The sequence below is a fragment of the Caretta caretta genome, chromosome 15 (genome assembly GCF_965140235.1).
Source record: "Caretta caretta isolate rCarCar2 chromosome 15, rCarCar1.hap1, whole genome shotgun sequence".
NCBI classification, from domain to species: Eukaryota; Metazoa; Chordata; order Testudines; family Cheloniidae; genus Caretta; species Caretta caretta.
In genome coordinates, this window is record NC_134220.1 from 3,837,862 (window position 1) to 3,845,065 (window position 7,204).

At 59.7% G+C, this 7,204-nt stretch overlaps 1 pseudogene; it reads left to right on the top strand.

The window, feature by feature from the left end:
• The first annotated feature begins 742 nt into the window (after positions 1 to 742).
• LOC125623095 (2'-5'-oligoadenylate synthase 1-like) lies at positions 743 to 6,315 on the top strand (annotated as a pseudogene).
• The last annotated feature ends 889 nt before the right edge of the window (positions 6,316 to 7,204 follow it).

Here is a 7,204-nt window from a genome sequence, read left to right on the forward strand (position 1 = left end):
GTCCCACTTCGTCACACATACACCTAGGAAAGAAGACAGCAGGTCATAGGTTCAGGGCGGGGAGCTGGATCCTGGACATTAGTGACTGAACAGTACTTAGGAGTCATGGGCGAAGGCAGCTAAACATCAGCTCCCAGTGCAAGGCTTCTGTGATCCTTGGTCATTCGCAGAATTACAGCTGTGGATGCAGTTGGAACAGGGAGCTGGTATTTTCACTTTGGGTACAGAATTGGCGAGACCATTTCTGGATCCTGCTCACACTTTAAAATGAATGCTGAAAAAACTGGAAAGGGTTCAGAGAAGAGTCAAGGAATGATCTGAAGTGTTGAAAACCTGCCTTTACCCTGTTTGGCCTAAGAAGTTCCCTTTCTTTAGCTTAGCTAAGAGATGAGTAGGAGGTGACATGATCATGGGCTAAACCTACCTCCCTGGAAAGAGATTTCTTATAGCAGATGGCTCTTTAATCTAGCAGAAAAAGGCAGAACAAGATCCAGTAGCTGGAAGCTGCAGCGGGATAAATTTGGACTAGAAAGAAGATACATTTTTTTTTTAAATGGGGGGTGTCGTTAACCAAAGGGACAGCTTAACCTAGGACGTGGTGGCTTCTCCGTCACTTGAAGTCTTTCACTCAAGACTGGGTTTTCTAACAGGTCTGCGTAGCTCAGCCAGACGTGATGGGCTGGATGCAGGAGTCCCTGGGCAGAGGTCTGGCGTTGTGTTCTGCAGGGCTCAGACTAGCTGATCAGTGGGCTCTGCAGGAGGGGTAGGGGAGGCAGGCCCAGCAGGTGACTTGGGACGAATTCCCCTCTCCCGGCAGGGTGGCTCCCTGGGCAAAGGCACGTCACTGAAAGGTGGTTCCGATGCCGACCTCGTGGTGTTCCTCAGCTGCTTCAAAGGGTACAGCGATCAGGAGACGATCCGGGCAGCGATCATCAAGGAGATCAAGAGGATGCTGGAGAAGTGCCAGCAGCAGAAGCAGTTTGAGGTGTCAATTAAGCAGTCCCGGTGGCCGAACCCCCGTGTGCTGAGCTTCATGATGAGTTCCAAGATGCTCGATGAATCCATAGAGTTTGACATGCTGCCAGCCTGCAACGCCCTGTGTACGTCCTGCTGCCCCTACTCCGCCAGGGACATGGGGCTGTGACGGCTGCCTGCTCTCTGGCCATCTCCAAAGGCCAGGGATTCTCCTTGGGGGGAGAGTCTGGGCCAAGAGCTGTGTTTTCCGGGACCCTGGTGTCACGGTTTCTCCACAGATCCCTAGAGCTTTGCTACCCCGCTCTCTGCAATGGTACAACACCTGGAAATGGGTGTGCAGGGGAATTAAAATGTGGCCGCTTTTGGAGGGGCACTTTCTGTGCCTCCCACGGCCAGAGGAGCTTGCTCTCCATCCCCCACCCCTGCAGCCCCTTGGGAGCTGGCTTCTCCCCACTGCGCCCAGTAGAGCTGGTGCACACCCCCCACCCCCACCCCATGGCCCCAGGGCCGGTGGAGCTCATTCTCTCTGCCCCGTCTGAGTTCTGTACCCCCGTTGATTGAGGGGTCCGTGCCCCTGCTTGCCCCTCTGCACACACCCCTGCCCTGAAATGAATGCAGATACCCTCCCCCAGGCGCTGTGCCAGGTCCCACAGCTCAGGTGTCACGTGAACTCCTGCAGGGGTTGGACGGGCACTTGTGCTGCACCGGGTGGCATGAGAGACAGTGGCAGACCAATGGGAATCCTCCTCTGCTCCCAGCCTGCCTACCAGGCCTCTGCCCCCCAAGCTGGGTCCTTCTGCTAAATAGTCCCAGGTGGGTCCCCCTGCATTACCAGGGTCCAGGTTTGCACTGCAGGTGCCAAGCTGAGGTTAAACAGAGATGGAGCCCAGCCTGGCATGCGCCTGTGTGTTTATGTTCCCTGCCAGCCTCGGGTGCCAAGCCTGACTCCCAGGTGTACAAGGAGCTGATCCACAGCTACTCCCAGGGGGGGCGAGTTCTCTACCTGCTTCACTGAGCTGCAGCGGGATTTCGTGGTGGATCGCCGCACCAAAGTGAAAAGCCTGATCCGCCTGGTGAAATACTGGTACAAGCAGGTACGGTAGCCAGGCCAGGCTTCCCAGAGCCCCTGGGGCAGAGGTGGGGGGATCATGCTTTCCCCTCCCAGCACCCTCCACTCGCTTTGACTGGCACAGCAAAGCCTCTTCCCTAAATGCTTTTCCTTCTGAGTCTGAGATGATTGAATGGTGCCCAGATTGAGCTGGCACTGACAGGGCACTGTGGTGAGGAAGCTCACTGTGCCTGAGTCCCGGTTGGTACAGACAGGGCCCAGCTGCGGGGAGGTCCCCCTGCCCCAGCCCTGGTGCCCTTTGCTGAGTGGATTTTGGGGCACGAACTGGGCATTGAATCAAGGCTCATCTCTGTTCCTGTTGTCCATGCCAGCACATCCGTCCATACAAAGAGTACCTGGAAGCGGGGGAGTCCCTGCCCCCCTCAGTATGCGCTGGAGCTCCTGTCTGTCTACGCCTGGGAGCAGGGCAGCAGGGATCGAGCCTTCGACATGGCCAAGGGCTTCCGGACGGTGCTGGAGCTGAGCCGGCATTACAAGAAGCTCTGTGTCTATTGGACCATCAACTACAACTTTGCGGACAAGCTCCTGGAACGATTCTTGCACCGTCAGCTCCAGAAAGACAGATCAGTTTCCCTCCGCATCATGCCCCACACACCCCACTCCTGCTCCGGGCCCCTGGGGTGGTCCTGTTCAGGTCCGCACTGGGAGCGGCTGGTGGGACCATGAAACCAGCAGCATGGTGTGTGGACGTGACTAGTGTGCTCAGGGCTCAGTCCAGGCAGAGCAGGGAGCTCAGGGTGGGAGATGCAGCCTGGTGCTCCCACATCTAGGCTGCTGGCTCCAGCTCGGGGTATGTGCCACAGGCAAAACCTGCTGTCCCAGGCATAGGGAGGAGCCAACACTGTAACTGCTCCTGGGGCACCTGCATCTCCGCTCCCCACCCTGCCAAGGAAGTCTGGGCTGAGCCCCGGGTGCCTGGTGTCAGGCTACAGGGGGAGGGGCGACTGCAGCACGGCTGAGCCCAGGAGACTGGCCCCCAAATCAGGAGACGTGGGAGTATTTGTTTCCTCATTTTGATACCCCCACAGGCAGCGCCGGCAGCCCCATCCGTGCTCAGTGAGCCACCCACAACGGGCCCAGCTACAGGAGCTCTGGCGACAAGACCCACCCGTGACCAAATGACACAGGATTGTACCCAGTGCTGCCTGACGGTGCAGAGAGCTCGCAGCTCCTCCCCAGAGCAAAACCTTCCAGGCAATTCATGCTGTAACCCTAGCTCCATAGCAGCCCATCCCCCCAGTCCTACAGCTGCCCAACCCCCTCCACTCCCAGCAATTCAGCAAGGCTTTTACCTGGGGCTTGTCCGATCCCAGCACGGCCAGTCTCAGGAGGTCAGAACTCCTGAGTCAGGTCCCAAAAAATCATGATTTGTTATTTATTTATTTTAAAAGACGCTCCTGTGATTTTCGATCTGTCTTCTGAGTGTCGCCGTCGGCCTGTGTGGGTCTGTAGAGAGGGTAGCCTCACTCCGTTCAGGAAGAGGTCTAGCAGGGAATTAGTCTGGCTGCAGGAGTCTTCCTTTATGAGGGCAGAAACAACACAGGCCCTAGGTCAGGGCGGGGCAAGGGCGAGCCAGGTGCTCAGGCCGTGAAGCAGGGACTGAGCAATAACCGTACATACAGTGGGCCCAGACCCTGGGTCTGAAGGAGAGAGGGGAGAGGGGGAGATGGCCACCCACTGCGTCCCAGCCCGGGGTCCTAGCACAGCAGAAGACCCACTGCTAGATCAGTGGGGATCCTGGCCGCAGCACAGTGACGGGTTCATGGAATCACAGAATAGCAGGGCTAGAAGGGACCTCAGGAGGTTCTAGTCCAACCCCTGGCTCAAAGCAGGACCAACCCCAGCTAAATCATCCCAGCCAGGGCTTTGTCAAGCCGGGCCTTAAAAACTTCAAGGGAAGGAGATTCCACCACCTCCTTAGGAAACCTGTTCTGGCAGTGTCGCAGCCCGATTAGGATCGGCTGCCCCTGGGCTACTTCTGGCCTCCACCTCTGGAGGTACCGGGGTCAGGGTGGTGTCCTCAGGGGTGGTGCCCTCAGGGGGTTCCTCGGGATCGCTGGGGCAGGGCAGGCCCAGCCAGCTCTTGGGCCCACCGCAGGTCGCTGGGGCTTCCCAAGCAGGAGCTAGGCCAGAGGCATCTGGTCTCCCCAGCAACTGCCCTCCCGGTGAGCTCTGGGGTCGGGCTGTTGTACGTCTGTGCCACACCTGACCCTCTGGGGGGGCAGGCTCAGAGCTCCCTGGCTCCGCCCACTGTGGTGTCCGGAGGGGCTCCTCTCTCTCTGGGCAGCGGGGACCCCCACCGCCTCCCTACAGGGTCCCAGATTTATTGGGTCAGGAGAGTCTGGCCCCTGCTGCAGCTCTCACCCCACATCTGCCCATCTCCTGCCCAGCAATTGATTCTGCCCCCAACCTCCAAATCAATCCTGTCCCTCCACCCCCACATCAGTTCTGTCCTCCTCTGCCTCCCCTCTGCTCCTCCTGGGGTTCTTCACCAGCTTCTCCCAGGCCAGGGGGGGACAGCTGCAGTAGGATCCCCTACCCCCTTCCAGGCTGTGGGGGGCTTTAGAGACTTTTCACCCCCCTCTACCCCTGCCCAGGTGGGTGCTGCAGGGGTGGGGGAGCAGAGGAACCGTCCTGTCCCCATTGCTCACAGGAGGAGGAGATGGAGCCTCCCTGAGCTGCTGAGCTCCCCCCTCCCCTCATGTGAGAATAGTGTCGGGTGCCCCCCAGAAGGCGGGGCAGTGGGGAAGGCAGCCAAGCAGAGCTGCTGGGCGCGGCTGAAATGGCAGGAGAGTAGCTGGGCAGCACGGCTGCTGGGCTGGGGGAGCGGGGGGGTGAGGCCCTGGATAGCTCCTGTGGGAGGGGAGGGGGCGGTGCAGAGGGCTCGCACTCGGGACTCTGGGATGGGACGGGTAGGGAGAGCCTGGAGCGAGCGGCAACCAAGCCCCTCCCTGCTGAGGGACGTGTGACCGACAGCCAACAGCACCTAGCAGGACAGAGCCTGTGGCAAGGGAGCAGCGTGTGCCCAGCCGCGCCCCCTGCCTTAGCCTGGCCCGTCAGCACCACCACTCTTCGTGTCTTGCTGCATTTCAGGCCCATCATCCTGGACCCGGCGGATCCAACGGGGATTGTGGGGGAGGGGAGCCGCTGGGACCTGGTGGCACAGGAGGCTGAGTTCTGCTGTGACCAGCAATGCTGCATGGACCTCGACGGCGATCCTGTGCAGCCCTGGGACGTGCCGGTGAGCATGGCATCACCACAGCATCTCTGATTGAGCTCACAGACCAGGCCACCGGCATCCCCCTCTGCACCCCTGTACAGCACAGGCCCAGCCTGGGGATCCCCCCCCCTGCAGAGTGGGGAGATCCATTCACCCTGGCCCTGTGCTTCCCCTTCTCTGCCCAGCTGGTGCCCTCCCGAGGCCCTGTCTGTTCAGTGGCACTGGCTTTTCCAGGCAGTCACTCCCTGACCGTGTTCCCTGCAGACAAGCAGTCGCCGGGCTGGGGAAGCACCTGTCAGGGTAACAGCATCATCTCGCCAGGGCAGGTTGGGTGTGAGCCTCTCTGCTCTGCCCCACACCCAGACACAGGGCTCTGGGTACCCTGCGGGGAGGCTGCTGCAGATACAGCCTCTTTCTTCTGAGGTCAGCCAGGCTTCCCCCTCCCTGTGGCCCCCCCACCCCCGGCAGCTCCTCCATCCCCAGAGACCTAACACGGGGGAGGGAGGAGCAGTGACCCTTTAGGACTCGGGGCGCTGCCAAATCCTTGGCCCAGATCTGCCAAGTCTGGACATCTTGATCTCAGCAGGGTCTGGCCAAGAGGTGCCAGCAGCTTGAGAGGGTTGCTCCCCTTGAAAATCAGCTCTTCCCCCTGGCTGGCTGGGCTGCCATCTGCCCTTCGTTATCCCCAGACAACAGCCGTTATTAACGCAGGACGGTTTCAGAAAGGGTCTCCATGCTGCAGCACTAGGGGCCCCTGCTGACTCCTGAGACCTGGAGCCAATGGGGGGCAGTTGCTGGCTCTTTACTGATCCCCAATATCTGTGTGCTCCTGTTCCAGCCTGAGCAAACCCTCGAAGGGAGCAGGGGCTTTGAGATCCACACCGGAACGCAAGAATATCCGGACTCAGCACCTCAGCCTGGGCCAACCTGCACCTGCACCAATAACCAAGCCATGGCCAACCAGCAGCCATCCTTCTGCACCATCCTCTGAGACACCTCTCCAGCCCTCCCTACGGGGATGGCTCTGGCTAAAGGGGCAGAAGGAATGTGGACAGGAAGGGGGGGAATTCTGGGGGCTCCCTCCATTCCTACTTTTCATGCTACCTTGAGCCATGGGAGCTGGGCTGGTCTCATCTCCGGGAGGATGTGGCCAGTTCCTGTAGTCCCCCTGTGTCATGGTCCCCCTGCCTGTGAGTGGATGGGAACCCTGGAGCCTCCCTATCCCAACACCATCCTGCGCTCCTGGACAATCAGAGGAGAGCACTCCCCAGCTGTGGGCAGCTCTTGAGCGTGAGCCAGGCCTGGGACCATTCCACCCAGTGCCCCAACTTGCTACCCTGCGCCCATGAGCATTACGTCCTCATCCCGCCCCCTCCAAGGACAGGTCTCCTGTGCTGCTCCAGCCCTGACCAGGTTTATTCCCTTGTCTGTCTGCATTCACCCTGCTACTCCCTGTGAGCCTTGTGCAACTCTTCCTCTGCTGAGCCCACCTGCCTGCCAGGCCCTTCCTACAATGACAGGCTGGTGCGTCCTCCCCTAGCAATGGACAACAGCGCGGCCTCTCTCTGGGTTGGCAGACAGGTGAATTATGGGATAGGTGAGGGAATCCTGGCATTAAATCCCAGACTCCCACAGTTCCCTACAATGCCAGGGGGTGTCAATACACAGCAAAACTCCCCATAAGGCAGGGAGCCAGCTGGGGTGTGGCGGATGGTGGAATACCTCCCCACAATGCACCAGGCTTTAGCAATGTGGAGTGCGGCCACGCGAGCCCTGGGAGGTGTGTGCTGTGAGTGCACTCCACCGGAATAGCTTTTCCAATTGCACTATGTCGACGATCTCATCCTGGTGTGACGTGTGTAGACGAGGCCCCGGAGCGC